This window comes from Gekko japonicus, unplaced genomic scaffold (genome assembly GCF_001447785.1).
Source record: "Gekko japonicus isolate JY-2015 unplaced genomic scaffold, Gekko_japonicus_V1.1 scaffold196, whole genome shotgun sequence".
Lineage (NCBI taxonomy): Eukaryota > Metazoa > Chordata > Lepidosauria > Squamata > Gekkonidae > Gekko > Gekko japonicus.
Window position 1 is genome coordinate 732,521 of NW_015173129.1, and position 18,205 is coordinate 750,725.

The window sequence follows — 18,205 nt, forward strand, 5'->3', positions numbered from 1 at the left end:
TAAAACAGCATACAATACGTTAAAATCACGGTTTACTGATATTATAAAAAACACATTATAAGATACACAAGATGGCGACTATAGACGCTGACATACTCAATCTAAGTTGTTAAATGCTTGACGGAACAACTCCGTCTTCACCGCTCTCCGGAACTGACTGAGATCCCGGAGGGCGCGGATCTCCTTGGGGAGCTGATTCCATAGTGTTGGTGCTACGACAGAGAACGCCCTAGATCTCGTGGATGTTAATTTGGCGTCCCTAGGGCCAGGGGGGACTAATCGATCCTGTGACCCAGATCTCAGTGCTCTCGGGGGGACATACGGGGAAAGGCGGTCCCGCAGGTAGACAGGCCCCAGACCATAAAGGGCTTTAAAGGTCATAACCAGCACCTTGAAGCGTATCCGGAACGCTATTGGCAGCCAGTGCAGCGCCCTCAGCACCGGCTGGATGTGCTCCCGCACAGGGGCACCCGCCAGCAGCCTAGCTGCGGCATTCTGCACCAGCTGCAGCTTCCGAAGTTGCCCCAAGGGCAGCCCCATGTAGAGAGCATTACAGTAGTCCAATCTCGGGGTGACCATTGCATGGATCACTGATGCCAGATCATTGCGTTCGAGGAAGGGGACCAACTGCCTAATCAGCCGCAGATGGTAAAAGGCTGCCTTGGCAGTGGCTGCTACCTGGGCCTCCATTGTCAAGGAAGCATCCAGGAGCACTCCGAAACTCCTGACCCTCGGAGCTGGCACCAATGGCGCCCCACCGAAGGCCGGGAGTGGGAGCCCTACCCCCGTGCCGCTCCGATTCAGGCATAGGACCTCCGTCTTCGTCGGATTTCGTTTCAGGCGACTTCGTCTAAGCCAGTCCGCTACGTCCCGCAGCGCCCAGTCCAGATTTTCCAGGTTAGAGCCAGACTGGCCGCCCAACAGCAGATTGTTCTTATGCTCAATTCCTCTGCAGAAAGTGGCAGCTTCAGATGGTGGACTCTCTGGCATTGTACCCCCCTGTGGTCCCTGTCCTCCCCTAGCCCCATCCCCAAATCTCAATCTCAACTCGGAGTTGACCACCCTAGACTCATTGTGTCAAACAGGCAATGGGAGGGCGATCAGATTTTAATAGAGTGTAAGAAGGCAGAGGCGGTGGCGAGAATGTCTGAGGATCATTGAATATGTGCCTGCAAAGATCCTGGCTGGCGACACTGCTGATCCGCAGCAAAGTTTACTCAATTCACGGTTTATCTCCAGGCTCCCGGCGTTCCAATTTCCATTTCAACACAGTTAGTGGGAGCTGAAGCTCTTTTGCATCCCAGCCTTCGGTGACAGCCAGAGGCTGCAGTGCTCAAACAACTCGATTTCAGCAAGATCTTATTTATCGGCGCGAGCGGCACCTCTTCAGCGTCTCTAGCAAGGGGTGCCGGAGTCTCTCGTGGGCCAGTTCCAACATGCGCGTTCAGTCACTCGCTGGTTGTAGCGGTGATTTGCGAGGGGACGATGAACACCACAGAAAGAACTTCCCTATCAGGGGTGGCTCCAATGCAGCGTTTTTCGTGGGCAGTGGCTAGGGAGGTTCACTAACTGCTGCCACCGCTCTGGTTTGGGTCTCCTTGGGACGGCCCAGAGCACCCACCCTGCCTCTTGTCACAGGACTTCTACAACAGGGTTCCCCTTGTACGTGACCAAATGAGACGTGAGGACCCAGGCAGAGTAACAAATAGTTTATTTAAGAGATTTAACAACTTTAGATCAATAACAAGTAGGGGAAATGAGCAAAGTAAAGGCAGGTAAATTAGTAAAATAATAAATCCTGATGCGTCTGTTTACACAGTCCTAGCCTTCCCTAGGTACCTGTCCACAGTCTAACTCACCCCTTTTTGGACGAGGGATCCCTCTGTCTGCAGCAGCCTCCACCAGCCCTGCTCCCTGGGAGTGAACCACCTCCCACTCTGGGCAAGTCCTTTTATCTCCTCTTCCCAGATCCCGCCTTCTGTTCCCTTACTGGTGTAGTTTTCCCTCCAAAATCTCCTGTTACCCAATCACAGGGTCCAGAGGGAACCTGGGAAATGTAGGCCCTGGTGACTACTCCCATACAGCCTATAGGCCGCACCATATTAGGCCCATGATCATGACAGAAGCAATTTGTCTATTTTGGCTATTGAGAGACAGCGCTCGTTCTGGGTTTCTGACAGCACCTTAGAGACCAGCAAGATTTTCAGGGGATAAGCTTAGCTCCCTTCGAGAGTTGAAGCTCTCTTCGTCAGACACTGGTGCGGATTCTTTCGCTTATTGAGTGGGCTGCAAGACCACACCTCCCTTCTACCTGCCTGTCTGTTTTGTGCTCAGATTCTTTCATGCCTATTGAATTTGTTTTGTGGTGCATTTTTTAGCTTCCTAGAAAGTTGGACTTACATTGCCACTATGCCAGTCTTCGTATCTTCGTATCCCATCAGTGAGAGATGTGTTTGCTTTGTGCTAGGAAGGACATTCGGGATTGGGAGGCCTCTTAACTCGTGTCTTGTTTGTACCTTTGGCAAATCTTTCCAAAAGGACTCCTTGAAAATGAAGGAGCTGAAAACACACCTGTGCATTATGGTATTTGCTTTTATCACCACTGTCCCGGATGTCCAAAGTGGTACTTTTCAGAGTTTTGTAAATGAGAAGAAATAGAGGTCATTGCCTCCAAGTACTTTACGGTATAATGCTGATAGCTTGGAAGAGGAGAGAGATATTTCAAGCCACGAACGGGAGGGAACACAGTTACATGAACACACGAAGCTGCCTTATACTGAATCAGGCCATTGGTCTATCGAAGACAGATGGGGTTACTGTTAGAAATGTATATATTTGGTGTCGTGTTTAAGTGCGCGGACTCTAATCTGGGAGAACTGCGTTTGATTCCCCACTTCTCCATTTGCAGCTGCTGGATGACCTTGGGCAAGCCATAGTTCTGTCAGAGCTGTCCTTGAAAAGACAGTTCTCTCAGAGCTCTCTCAGCCCCACCTACCTCACAGGGTGTCTGTTGTGGGGAAGGGAAGGGAAAGGAGTTTGTAAGCTGCTCTGAGACTCCAAGTGAAGGGTGGGGCATGAATCCATCCTCCTTCTCTTCTTCTTCTTCTTCTTCTTCTTCTTCTTCTTCTTCTTCTTCTTCTTCTTCTTCTTCTTCTTCTTCTTCTTCTTCTTCTTCTTCTTCTTCTTCTTCCATTCTCCTCTCCTCCAGTTAATCCTCACAACAACCCTGTGAGATAGGTTTAGGCTGTGCATTACGTGACTGGTACAAAGTCACCGACCAAGCTTCCATGGCAGAATGGAGATTTGGTAATCTGACAGTCTTACCCAGGGGTTCCCAACTTTTTTTTAGCCTGTAGGCACCTTTGGGATTCTGACACAGCATGGTGGGTGCAGCCACAAAATGGCCACTACAAAAGACGGGCCCTGACATACAATGACTGCTACAGTTTCCCTTCAATCACATGGTGAAGATCTTTCAACTATGGTGGCAGCTGCTGACAAAGCAATGTTTTAAGAATTCTGCACAATCAATCAACGCTCCAGTGGCCAATCAGAAGCCTTGCTGGGCCAAAGCCCCAAATGCCCTACCCACTTTCTAAAAACACTTCGTGGGAACCAGGAAAGGTTTTGGTGGGTGCCATCGTGCCTACAGGAGCACCACATTGGGGACCCCTGCTTTAACCACTGTACCACACTGGCTGGGAGACTCAGGACAAATTTTAATGGGAATTAAAAGGTGACCTTTGAAGATGGTTTTGAAGGAGGACCATAAGAACATAAGAGAAGCCAATGCTGGATCAGGCCAATGGCCCATCCAGTCCAACACTCTGTGTCATACAGTGGCCAGAAATACCAGGTGCCATGAGGAGGCCCACCAGTGGGGCCAGGGCACTAGAAGCCGTCCCACTGTTGCCTCCCCAAGCACCAAGAAGACAGCATCACTTGCCACAGACCGAGAGTTCCTTGATACGCTGACATTCCTATCTTATACCTGGTGGCTAATAGCCACTGATGGACCTCTGCTCCATATGCTTATCCAATTCCCTCTTGAAGCTGTCCATCCTTGTAGCCGCCACCACTTCCTGTGGCAGTGAATTCCATGTGTTAATCACTCTTTGGGTGAAGAAGTACTTCCTTTTATCCGTTCTAACCCGACCGCTCAGCAATTTCATGGAGTGCCCACGAGTTCTTGTATTGGGAGAAAGGGAGAAAAGTACCTCTTTCTCTACCTGCTCTATCCCATGCATAATCTTATAAACCTCGATCATGTCACCCCTCAGCCGTTGTTTCTCCAAGCTAAAGAGCCCCGAGCGTTTTAACCTGTTTTCATAGGGAAAGTGTTCCAACCCTTTTATCATTCTAGTTGCCATTTTCTGTACTTTTCCCAATGCTATAATAGCCTTTTTGAGGTGTGGTGACTAGAACTGTACACAGTACTCCAAATGAGGTTGCACCATTGATTTATACAGGGGTATTTTGATACTAAGACCAAGAGAAGGGGCACCATGTGCATTTGAGTGGTTGGGGGGGGGGAATTCCAGAGCTTCCTGGGTTGGGAGAAGAAAAATCTTGCTTCAAAATGGGCGTGAAAACACCGAAGTGTAGAACAGCGTTATTGTTTTTGGCATCCGTCATATTTGAAGCACTTGCTTAGCAAGCTGATTTTGTAATGTTCAATTAAGTAAGATGTTCTTCTGGATATTTCTATACAGCCACTCTATTTTTGTTGGAGGTGTATGCCCCCCCCCCCCCGAAAATGCAAAATGATTAATATAAAGGAAACATCTTGAGACAGACCTAGATGATATAAAAAATAATGAAGCGCAGCAATAAAAACCATTGCTGTTAAAAACCACTCGCAAAAAATCGATCAAAGGAATGACACAAATGTTTAGGATAGACTGTCAGAACCTCAGAAGAGCCCTGCTGGATCAGACCAATAGTCCATCTAGTCCAGCATCCTGCCTTACACAGTGCCCAACCGGTTCCTCTGGATGTCCAAAAACAGGATATAGAGGCTGAGGCCTTCCCCTGATAAGAACCTAAGAAGAGCCCTGGTGGGTCAGACCAGTGAGGGTCCATCTAGTCCAGCATCCTGTCTCACCCAGTGGCCAACTAGTTCCCCTGGAGGGCCAACAACAGGCCACAGAGGCCAAGGCCCTCCCCTGATGTTGCCTGCTGGCTCTGAATGTGGAGGTTCCCCTGAATCACCATGGCTAGTAGCCATTGATAGATTTACCCTCCATGAATCTATCTAATCCTCTTTTAATGTTGTTTATTTCTGTGGCCATCACTACATCCTCTGGCAGCGAATTCCACATTTTAATCCATCTCTGTGTAAAGTAGTATTTGCCATTGTCCGTCCTGAACCTCCAGCCCATCAGCTTCATTGGATGACCTAGAGTTCTAGTATTTTGGGGGAGGGAGGCACAGTTCTCTTTGTTTCTCTCCCACCCCATGCATAATTTTATAAACCTCTATCATGTCTCACTTTAGTCATCTCTTTTCTAAAATGAAAAGTCTTAAATTTGAAATATTTGGTTCTGGGCGAATAAAAACGGTTTGACCTGGCACCATCAATTCACAAGTTAGATAATGGCCAGAGGATTAAGAGAAGGGCAGCCTGTGGGTGAATTGCCGTAATACGAAAGGCCCTGTCCATCATGGACAGGGGGACACGAAGTGGAGGCCACGGATGAAGATCTTAGCCCTTGATCGGCTGCTCCACTGAGTCGCTGCTGGAAATGAATGCAAACTTGGTTACATAGCACCGGGGACCGTGTTTTGATGAGCCTGGATTTGACAGGCGTTCTGTGAATCCGATATGCAGAGTTGTCACTAGAAGTGTAAACAAGGTGACAGTTGGACCAGCGATTCCCAGCCTAATCAAGTAAATGGAGTAACACGTCCTCCTAGCTGTGGGGTACGGGAGACTGATTTCCATATGAAACGAGGGAAGCTACATAAATCCGGCAATTAGATTGATATTTTGATTGGGAGAAAGTCGGGGGAGGCTCAGTTGCACGGTTCCCGCACAACGGTTGGCTTGACCTCCGTGTGCGCTAATGTGTTGTTCTTCAGGCCCACCAGCTAGTAGCACCTTTTGGGGAAATGATGTCTACCATTCCGATTTAGCGTTTGTCTTGCAGGCTTTTATCACTTATCCTGTGTGTTAGTGACTACAAACTTTAACCGGTGGCTCAATCAGCTGAAACACAGGGTCTGAGAATCGGTGTGGTATAGCACTCAGAGCCTCTGGCAAGGTTCTAGGAGACCTGTGTTTGAATCCCCACTCTGCCATGGAAGTTTTCTGGGTGACTTTGAGGCAATCAGTCTCCCTTGGCCTAACCTCCCTCCTAAGGTGGTGGTTATGAGGCTACAAGAGAAGAGGGAAGAATGGCTGTAAGCTGTGTTGGGTCCCTTATTGGAAAGAAAAACTGGGGCATAAATACCTTCATAAAGAGTTGGGTATGTTTAGCCTGGGAAAGAGAAGGCTTAGAGGGGACATGATTGCAGTCTTCAAATATTTGAAGGGCTGTCATGTAGAAGATGGAGCAGATCTATTCTCTCTTGCTCCGGGTTGCAAGACCAGATCCAATGGGTGGAAATTACAAGAGAGTCGATACTGGCTAAATATCAAGAAAAACTTCCTGATTGTAAGAGTGGTTGAGCAGTGGAACAGACTGCCTCAGGAGGTGGTGGATGCTCCTTCGCTGGACGTTTTCAAGCGGAGGCTGGACAACCATCTTTTGGGTATATTGTAGGGCTATCTTTCGGGGTTGGACTGGATGACCTGCAAGGTCCCTTCCAACTCTAACATTCTATGATTCTATGATAAATAAAAAAATAAGATGTTCTTGTTTTGATATGCCTGGGTTGTTGTTAGTTTTTTTTTAATATTTGCACACAACAGAGAACTAAATCATGTGGACAGAAGGCTTTTTGTACATAGCTTTTATACTCTCACATGCTTACCTATTCGTACAAACATCTTCCTATAAACATTTAGTATTCCTGCATCATCTGGGATGTTCTCATATACTCTCGTTCAATAATCCATCTTTTCTCAAACCTGAGAAAATACCGGTGTCATTCTCTCTTCCAAGAATTCAGGCACACCTAACAGAAGTTCATTTATCCATTTCGGATGTGGAGAAGACATTCCCCCCCCCCCCCCCCAAAAACCTTTTTTTTTACTTGTTTGTTTTTATTTTTTTGTTTGTTTCTTTTTAAGACCGTGTCAGATTCTGTGTATTACTGCAGCAGGGAAATGAAATAAATTAAAAATGGGCCGTCCTGGTAATGTTGTCTGATAGCTTTTGTTTATTAAATTGCTAGCTGCTGCACTGTTCCTTCCATCTCAAACAGTGGTAATATGGAAACAATTTAATTTGATCTTTTACGAGGAAGATAATGGGCTAAAAATAGAGGGATGATCTAATTTCTGGAGTACTTGTCCGTTTGTTTGTTTCTTTAAGCCACCCACAATTCTTTGTGTCACTCTGCAGGCACACTCATAGAAAACCTAAGAGGAACCCTGCTGGATCAGAGCAATAGTTTATTTATTTATTTGATTCCATTTATACCCTCCCTCCCTGCCAGAGCAGGCTCAGGGCGGCTTACATAGCCAGTTTGCTGTAGTGGTTAAGTGCGCGGGCTCTAATCTGGGAGAACCGGGTTTGATTCCCCACTCCTCCACTTGCACCTGGCTGGATGACCTTGGGCAAACTGTAGTTCTGACAAGAGCTGTTCTTGAAAAAGAGCAGTTTCTGTCAAGAGCTCTCTCAGCCCTGTCTACCTCACAGGGTGTCTGTTGTGGGGAGGGGGAAGGGAGAGGAGTTTGTAAGCCGCTCTGAGACACCTTTGGGTAGTGAACGGCGGGGTAGAAATCCAATCTCTTCTCTTCTCCTCCTCTTCTTCTTACATACGAATTAAAACACATAAATAATAATAGAAGAATCATAAGACCATATAAAACAGTTCAATATCGTAAAGTGCTAGCAGTGACTACTTTAATAATAGCTGTCCTCAGCGCTTTTTTCGTTTCAGTGCCAGAACTCATATATACGGTTGTGCCAAGGTCTACCAAACCCCCCCCCAGATCCTGCAGACCCCCACTAGACTGCTCCTGAAGGTCCTCTCTCTCTTTCGCCGGTTGAGTGGGGCAGGCTGACTCAGAAGTATCAGGACTTGGGAGAGCCCTGAAAAAAGGTGCCAGTTACTAGCACAAAAAACAGAACAAAAACATGATTGTCCTCCACTTTAAAATCATCTCCTGTATTTGCTAAGCTAGTCCAGCATCCTGTCTCACACACTGGCCAACCAGTTCCTCTACAGGGCCAACAACAGGGCATAGAGGCTAAGGCCTTCCCCTGATAAGAACCTAAGAAGAGCCCTGCTGGATCAGACCAGTGGTCCATCCAGTCCAGCATCCTGTCTCACACACTGGCCAACCAGTTCCTCTACAGGGCCAACAACAGGGCATAGAGGCCGAAGCCTTCCCCTGATAAGAACCTAAGAATAGCCCTGCTGGATCAGACCAGTGGTCCATCCAGCCCAGCATCCTGTCTCAGACAGTGGCCGACCAGTTCCTCTGGAGGTCCACCAACAGGGCACAAAGGCCTTCCCCTGATGTTGCCTCCTGGCTCTGGGATTCAGAGGTTTACTGCCTCTGAATATGGAGGTTCCCCTTAGTCACCATGGCTAGTAGCCATTGATAGGCTCATCCTCCATGAATCTATCTCATCCCCTTTGAAAGCTGTTCATTCCTGTGGCCATCACTGCATCCTCTGGCAGAAAATTGAGATTTTACTCACTCTCTGTGTAAGGTAGCATTTCCTTTTTGTCCATCTTGAACCTACCGCCCACCAACTTTATTGGATGTCTTATTGGATATTTTTAACACCTGTACCAATAGACTTAACACCTGTACCAATAGACTTAGAGGTTTTCTGGTACCACTCCTGCAGGTGGCAGGGGGAAATCAATGTAAAAAAAGGTATTACTCAACACATGCGCAGTGCAATGGGACTCGATGTTCGGACCTGTGATTTGATAGGCTCACGTGGGTATATATCTGGTTTTGATTCTCACACGTTGCCTTCTGCTGCACAAGGAAATGAAATGTGTACACCAAATTTTGTTGGAGACAAGGGGAGCCTTTGCGAGGGAGAATTTGTTTTCCAGATGGGACAGAACGAAATGTGGGGAAAAGGGGGGGGGGAGCCAGAGGTTGAGATGGCAGCTGTCTATTATAGATAGGTTTGGAAATTTAAGAAGGGCCTTTCGCTCAGTGGTAGAGCATCTGCCTGGAATGCGGAAGGTCCCAGGTTCAATCCCCGGCAACTCCAGTTAAAAGGACCAAGTGGTAGATCCTGCCTGAGACCTTAGAGAGCCACCGCAGGTCTGAGAGGACATTACTGACCTTGATGGGCCGGTGGTCTGATTGAGTATAAGGCCACTTCATGTGTGTCCATGTCTGTTCAGCTTCCAGGTGAGGCCTGGTGATCTCCCAGAATTACGGTGGATCTCCAGACTACAGAGATGAGTTCCCCTGGAGAAAATGGCTGCTTCGGAGGGTGGGCTTTATAGCATTGTACCCTACTGATACTTCCACTCCCCAATCCCTGTCCTCCACAGGCTTCACCCCCAGATCTCTAGGAATTTCCCAAAGTAGAACTGGGAACCCTAAATACAGACAGATAAGCAAATCCTAGATGGAAGAGAGAGAGAGAGAGAGAGAGAGAGAGAGAGAGAGAGAGAGATGATGGGTGGATGATAGATAGACAGACAGACAGACAGACAGATAGATAGATAGATAGATGATAAGCAGATCCTAGACAGAAGAAAGATCTAAATAGACAGACAGATGGACAGATGATAAGCAAATCCTAGATGGAAGAGATAGATAGATAGATAGATAGATAGATAGATAGATAGATAGATAGATAGATAGATGATAAGCAGATCCTAGATGGAAGAAAGATCTAGACAGACAGACAGACAGACAGATAGATAGATAGTATCTGGGAGACCCAGGTTCTGCTGAGTGACCTTGGGCCAGTCCCACGCTGTCAGCATCACCTACCTCACAGGGCTGTTGTGAGGATAAAACAGGAGAGGAGAATGATGTAAGCAGTTTTGGGTCCCCATTGGGGAGAAAAACAGGATATAAATAAGTAAATAGATAGTTCCCCTAAAACAACAATACAAGAGCTAAGCTGGATTTAAAAACAAAAAGTTAGCTGAGTCCTTGAAAAGATCCCCTTTACAACTCCTGGTAGCAAGAAATCAAGACGAGTTCCTTTCTCTTTGGTGGTCAAAAGACCGTCCAAAATGGATCTTCTGGTATCTATCATTCCGTGATGGGTGCCGTAGAGGAATCTCTCCTATTATATAAAAGCATTTTGGGGTGGGTGAGTGGGGTGGTGAGAGGAAATGCGCTCCCTCAGCCATTGGCCCGCCAGCTGCCACTAGGGGTGGGGGGTGGGGACAAGGCTAGCTGGTTTGGTGCGTGGGCGGCTGGAACGGGCGGCGAGCACCCGTCCCTCGCTCGCCACCGCTCCACCGCTGTGTGCGCCACTTGCTCGGGCAGCCAGTGGGGAGAGGGGTGAGGCTGGCCACCTTGGCATGGCAGGCCCTTGAGTGGCGGGGAAGGAGCCACCCCACCCAGCTTGGCCTGCCGCCACCACCACTGGTACGCAGCGCTGTGGACGGCTGAGGCCTGCCACCTCCAGCATGTCGACAGAGGAGGGACGAGGATGGCTGCCTTTACCCGCCACCTCCAGCGCACGGCAGGGGGAGGTGCGAGCCTGGCTGCTGGGGAGCCGCCGCGCTCTCCTTTGCCGGTGCGTGGGGGGGGCCTCCAGCAGCCTCTCTCTAGGGCTCGTTGCTTCTCTTTCCGCAACGGGCCTTGCGCCTAGTTTAATTATAATAAAGCCTCCCCCCGCAAAAAAAAAAAAAATAACCAGGGCTACTCACACGGTTTCTGTCTAGCTTAGATACTGCCACTCTCAAAAGAACCTCGTGATTAGCTGCGTCAAAGGCAGATGAGAGATCCTTCAAAAGAAGCAGCCGGTGCACTTTGACTCTGCTGATAATGTTGGTGATGTATAATGCCTTTATCATACTTTGGTTGCATCGCTGTCTTTGATTCCACTGGAATGAGATAAAACCAGGAGGGGGATTTTTCTCCTTTTTAAAAATAAAAAAAATTAAAAATCTGACTCTACTCTTTTTTTTGGGGGGGAGGACCTGAACATTGATTCTAGGCACACTCTTGTGTAACAGGAGAGTAGGCCGATAGATCGCAGTATGGAAACATGACTCTGGTTCCATTATCTAATTGGTGATGATGCATTTTCAAGAGGGTCCGTGTCCCAGTGTTTTTGACTGTGGTGTTGGGGTTCTTAGAGAGGACGGGGGTAATCCTTGAGTGTCTTTGTCCGGAAACACCACTGTAGGGGATTTTTTGACTTGATAGCGCATAAAAATAAGGTGGGTCGTTTCTGAAAAACACATGCATATATGGACAAGAGTCAGTACGGTGTAGTGCTTAAATCTGGGAGGCCCTAGTTCAGACCCCCGGTTGTAAGCCCTGACCTGGGTAGCCCAGGCTAGTCTGCTATCTCATCAGATCTTGGAAAGCTAATCAGGGTCGACCTTGGCTAGTATTTGGAAGGGCAGTCTCCAAGGGATACCAGGGTGGTGAGGCAAAGGCAATGGCAAACCACCTCTGAACGTCTCTCGCGTTGAAACCCCCACGGGAGCACAAAAACTCAGCTGCAACTCCCCAAGAAGGGGAGGGGAGAAAAAAATGAATCCCTCACCTGTAACCTGAAGTCATAAGGGACAGATAAAACGATACTGTTTTTTGTGAATGTACAAAGCGGCTCTGAATCTGTCAGCAGAGAATAACGAGGAGGAACCAACTGGGCAGATTTATTCTCCAATTTAGAGGAAATTGGCGGAGTGCTCTTGCCTTAAAAACAATTCTAGCTCGCCACCTAGTGTTGCATTACACTAAAAGTGCTAGAACTTCTGGCTGCCAGACAATCTTAGGGTCTCCTGGCTATTCTACACACAATTCCATATGATAATTATTTTATTTCCACGATTATGCAGTATAAGCTTGCTGGGTTTACCTTGGGCCAGTCACACTGGGTGCTTTCACATATGCAAAATAATGCCATTTCAATCCACTCCAGCGACCGTTCGCAAGTGGATTTTGCTATTTCACACAGTAAAATCCAGTTGCAAAGTGCACTGAAAGTGGATTGAGAGTGTGTTATTTAGTGTGTGTGAAACCCTTACTGACCATGCAGGATTGTTCTGAGGATAAAATGGAAGAAATGAGAATGATGAAAGCCATAATGAATTAATAAATAGAATAAAAGATGCAGTACCCAAGCAGAAGAGGGTGTAAGAATTCCTTTTCTGGATCTATCCAATTGAGTATTCTGTCTCTGCAGCAGCTAGCTGGATGCGTTTGGGAAGGCAAGCCAGGACATGAAGCTAATTCTGGTTTCCGGTGGTTTGTCCCTAGTGCCTGGTACGCAGAGGCAATGCTCCCTCTAAGCTGTGGAGTCTTGTGAACAAAAATTCTACTTTGTCAGCTACTGGCCTTAAAGTTGTGAGCGAGCGATTGGGCTGCTGCATGAATCAGTTTGCTCTAGAGCTATCCTTCCTGAGCTAAGACAAAAATGTGTGAGACGGAGGCTAAAAAACTGTGAGCTGGCTCACACTATCGCAGCTTAGAGGAAACACTGCTCAGAGGTATACTGCCTCTGTGCATGGAGGTTCCACTGAGATACGGAGGCTATTAGGTGATAAAATATAGAATTGCACAATGGCCTTAACTTGGGGGGGGGGTCAGTTTCATATTTTTCTTGCAAGCATCCTAATTCTATCCAGGCCATCTAAATTCCTCTTTGAATTTTCACTTGAAAATGGGCGAGTGAATGTTTCTATAACACCTATGAATAATTGCGCTGCCGTGCTTCGAACCAATGGACACCGGGCAGTTTTTTGTCAACGTAGTGTGTTTATCGTCTCACCCTCCTTCCGAAGTTCTCAGGGTGAGAGACTCACGGTCCCCGTTTAAACCTTTCCAGCAGCCCTGTGAATAGGGTTGCCAGCCTCCAGGTGAGGCCTGGAGACCAGTGATCCCTCTAACCTGTGGGGTCTTGTGAACAAAAATTCTACTTCGTGAGCTACTGGCATTAAAGTTGTGAGCGAGGTATTTGGCTACTGCATACATTAGTTTGCTCTGGAGCCATCCTCCCTGAGCTAAGGCAAAAATGTGTGAACCGGAGTCTAAAAAACAGTGAACTAGCTCACACTAACTCAGCTTAGAGGGAACCCTGCTGGAGACCTCCTTCCCTAGGGATGCCAGCCTCCAGGTGGGGCCTGGAGATCTCCCAGAATGCCAACTGAACTCCAGGATACAGAGGTCAGTTCCCCTGGAGAAAATGGCTGCTTTGGAGGGTGGACTCTGTGGCATTCTACCCTGCGAAGGTTTCTCCCCTCCCCAAACCCCGCCCTCCCTCGGCTCCTCCCCTAAAATCTCCGGGTATTTCCTAATTTGGAGCTGGGAACCCTAATTCTATGGCATTCTACCCTGCTGAGGCCCCTCCACCCCCAAACCCCTCCCTCCCCACGCTCCCTGCCTCATCTCCAGGAATTCCCCAACCCAGAAGGGCAACCCTTGCTGTGCAGTTGGTGAAGGTGAGAAAGGGCATGATTGGCCCAGGGTTGCCCAGCAAGTTCCATGGCAGAACGGGGATGTGGACTTGTGGACTTTGGTTTCTGTTCCCACTGCAACTGGCCCGTAGCTACGGTGGGTCTGTTCGGGCCTCTGCCCCCTTTCTTAAAGGTAAGCAGGACCCTTTTTTGTAGAAAAAGCCCAGCAGGAACTCATTAGCATAGGCCACCCCCAGCAGCAGAAACTCATTAGCATATCAAGCCACACCCTGACAGCAAAGCATATTAGCATATTAGGCCACACCCCCATGCCTTCCCTTGGCTTGCCTGGGCACCCCGCGGCTGCGGGGAGCCCAGCCAAACCCCCCTTTGAAGGGAAGGGAAGGCAGTTTAAACTAATTTCCCTTGGCTTGCACAGGCGCCCCGCAGCTGCAAGGAGCCCGGGCAAGCTGGCCCTTGGACAGGCCAGGGAAGGCATGGGAAGGCATTTAAATGCCTCCCCGATCCTTTCAGGGGGGGCCCCTGGCCCGCCTGCCTCAGAGTCGCCAGGGGGGGTCGCTCTCCAGGCCCTTCCTCTGTAGCTACACATGCACAGAGGTTTTGGCTGTAGGTGTGGGCGTGGCCAACTCTGAAGCCAGCCAGAACTCCGTTCCTGTGCATTCCTGAATTCCTGCCCAAAAACAGCCCTGAAGGTAAGTGTGCAAGGGCTTCCAGTGAAAAACAATAACAGTCATTCACTTAACACTGGAGATAAGATGCTATTTCTCTGCCAGGCCGTCCTTGAAGGTAAACACTCTCAGTTCGGCCCGTCTGACTCCTCCTGCTTCCGAACAAAATAGCAACACGAGGCTTTTGCTGGTTGATATATTTATAGTACAAAATACCAAAAAAAGCCCGAACGGCTCATCAGAGAGATTGACGCTGTGCCAGAATTAGGAGCTTCAGTGCTGGAGATTGAGTTTGTAGGCGTGGCTTCAATATAAGTCCAGTCTTGAGAAAAGATTCTCAAAAAGGTTGTACAGCCGGTATATCTTTGACTGCTCTTTTTCGTATTTTGGCCTATAAATATATCAACCAGCAAGAGCCTCCTGTTGATATTTTGTTTGGGGGTCAGATGGCCGAACTGAGAGTGTTTACCTTTAAGGACGGCCAGGCAGAGAAACAGCATCTTATCTCCAGTGTCAAGTGAATGACCCATTCTTAAAGGGACAGCCCCCTGAAAAACCCTTTTCCCCCCCCTTTAAAACATTTTTAAAAGGTGCACATGCTAACACATTGTGGGAGTTCCCGCTCCCTTCCAAGAGGCCCGGGCAGGCACGTTTTGCAAATGGCACGACAGGTTTGAAGGCTGTTTGTGCTTAAAAAGCCTTGCAGGTGAGTAGCTGGGGAGGCTGGGAGACTTCCGAAGGGGGGGCGTCCCTCCTCCTCCTGGCCGGCTCACTTGGGCGGGGGACAGTTTGTTTGTTTATTTATTTATTTATTTATTTATTTATTTATTTATTTATTTTATTCAATTTATACCCCGCCCTCCCCGCAATGCGGGCTCAGGGCGGCTTACATAAGGGCATACGCCAATATAAAACATATTTAAAACCATTTAAAATCCATATAATACAAAACGTTCTTAATAAGTTATTAACTAACTAACTAAAGTGCTCTCGATGTTCACAGATGGCATACTTCAAACTGTTCAGCAGTTCTGCTCCGGGGACGCTGACGTTCCCTCATCCAGGGCCAGGGTAAGATGGAGCGTGATGGTAGTGGCGGCCCCTACTCAGTTGGAGGATGTTAGACTCAAGCCTCCTTAAAAATTTTAATCCACCCCCCCAAAAAAAAATCCTATCTACAGGCCTGCGCTGTGACACTGTAACCACTACGCCATGCTTTCTTCACAAAAGCAGAGCTCCATGTGGGTAGAAGAAGAAGAAGAAGAGATTGGATTTATACCCTGCCCTTCACTACTCAAAGGTGTCTCAGAGCGGTTTACAATCTCCTTTCCCTTCCCCTCCCCACAACGGACACCCTGTGAGGCAGGTGGGGATGAGAGAGCTATTGACTGAAACTGCTCTTTTTCAAGAACAGCTCTTATCAGAACTACGGCTTGCCCAAGGTCATCCAGCCAGGTGCAAGTGGAGGAGTGGGGAATCAAACCCGGTTCTCCCAGATTAGAGTCCGCGCACTTAACCACTACACCAAACTTGCTTTTAAAAACACACAAAAACTCAGGTGCTCCCTCGGACTTTGTAAGCATATCACGGTCGGCGTGCCTCTCAAGTTATTACCTGGAGATGTAAGGGGGAAAATAACATGCCTTGATAAAAGCACTCTTAAGTAAGGGAAGGGGGAGAGGGCTTGGAAAGATATACAGCTGCAGAGAAATACTTGTAGCAGGCGCCCGTATTAAAACGGCCAGGACGTGCAGAAATTCTCCTTTCGTTCTTTGTCGCTTCCCTCTGAGGCGCGGGAGACGTGGGGAAGGGCTCTCAATGCGGCAAGGCACTTTCTCCCCCTGTTTTCTAATTACAGACTTCCTCGGCCGATTTGCTTCTTGGCGGTTCTGAACGCTGACCGGGTTCGCGTGCGTCAGCAATGCTGGCTATCGTGGCCGCCTGTGCTGTCGAAGTTGATTCTTGCTCACGCTCTTTGAAACTTCAAGGTGAAGCCTGTCCCGGCAAGGAGAGGCTAAGGATGGGGAAAGTGAATCGCGGGTTGCGGAGCATGCCGCCTACCGGGTTGGGCCTGAGTTAAGTGGGCACAAAGGCAGTGCTTGGTGACCCGTTGCAGTACCTGCCCCTAGCACCTTTGACCTGAGGGCCGAGCGTTGTTAGATCTGCATAAACGGTACCATTGAGCCAATTGCAGCCAATATTATCCCGTCTATTCTGTATGCTAGCATTCCCCAACCTGGTGCCCCTGGGCACCATGGCACCCGCCAACACCTTTCCTGACACCCGTAAAGAGTTTTTAGGAAGTAGGCGGGACCAGGTGGGGCTTTTGCCTATCAAGGCTTCTGATTGGCTGCTGGAGATTTGATTGGCTGTGTAGAAGAAGAGGAGGAGGAGGAAAAAAGAAGAAGAGGAGGAGGAGGAGGAGGAGGAGAAGAAAAGAAGAAGAGTTGGATTTGTACCCCTTTTTTCACTTTGAGTCTGAGAGCAGATACAATCTCCTTCCCCGTCCCCTCCCCACAACAGACACCCTGTGAGGTAGGTGGGGCTGAGAGAGCTCTGACAGAAACTGCTCTTGAGAGAACAGCTCTGGGAGAATTTGTGACTGACCCAAGGTCAACCAGCTGGCTGCATGTGGAGGAGGATTGGGGAATCCTCTATGCCCTGTTGTTGGCCCTCCAGAGAATCTGGTTGGTTATTGTGTGAGACAGGATGCTGGACTAGATGGATCACTGGTCTGATCCAGCAGGGCTCTCCTAATGTTCCTATTAGGGGAAGGCCTTGGCTTCTAAGCCCTGTGGTTGGCCCTCCAAAAGAATTGATTGGCCACTATGATCTATCATTGGCCCTCCAGAGGAACTGGTCGGCCACCGTGTGAGACAGGAGGGTGGACTAGGTGGACCCTCACTGGTCTGACCCAGCAGGGCTTTTCTGATGCTTTTATCAGGGGAAGACCTCAGCCTCTATGCCCTGTTGTTGGCCCTTCAGAGGAACTGGTTGGCCCCTGTGTGAGACGGGATGCTGGACTAGTAGAACCACTGGTCTGATCCAGCAGGGCTCTTCTGATGTTCATATTTCTTAAGCTTGGCTCAGTCTTGCCATAAAGGCCTGCTCTCTGGAATGATTTCCCCCAGGGCTTTCTTTTCCCTCTACCTGGCTTTAATGTAGTCTCCAAAGATCTCAGGGGACATCTTTCAAAGGTATAGGCAGGGCTTCTATTTTATTGTTATTATGTATAATTTCAGGTCTTGCATGTGGGTTGGTTGGTTTGCAAAACTGAGGCTTTCCCCATCCTTGTAAAAATGCCCCCTATTCTGTACATGAACCCATTGTGTGGATGGTTTAATCCACACTCTTAAGAGGAATCTTGGGAGAACGATCCTGTTACTACCTGCCCCCTTTTCAAAGTCAGTGACCTGGGCAAGGCCTGCACAGTATATCCCTGTCCGTTGCGAGCAGCAGACCTCCCAGCGTTTGGGATCCCGAGCTGACCTGGCCTTCCAAATGCTCTTTAGGGCACATCAAGCTATTCAGACTGTTCCCGTCAGAGACAAAGGCTCAAAATGGTAACAGCCATTTGCCACAGTTAATTATCGACGGCTGTAATGTGCTCTTCGGTCATTTTATGTGATCCTCTGTCGTTTTATTTAATCTTAAAATGCCAGGTACCAAAGGGTATCTGCAGCTATTAATTGGTTAATTGGGCTGGTAAAGGACTCTTCCTGTACAGTCATTCGGTTTAAAGCCCTGTACCGAAAAAATGGAGGGGGGGGGGAATGCTTTCAGTCATTCCGTTCAGTACATCCTATCATTATTGGGCGGCGGGGGGGGGGGGGGGG

At 48.4% G+C, this 18,205-nt stretch overlaps 1 protein-coding gene across 1 annotated transcript in view; it reads left to right on the forward strand.

The window, feature by feature from the left end:
* MAD1L1 (MAD1 mitotic arrest deficient-like 1 (yeast)) overlaps window positions 1–18,205 on the forward strand; it is a 760,935-nt gene that overhangs the window by 501,787 nt on the left and 240,943 nt on the right. The gene's annotated exons all lie outside the window — the stretch shown is intronic.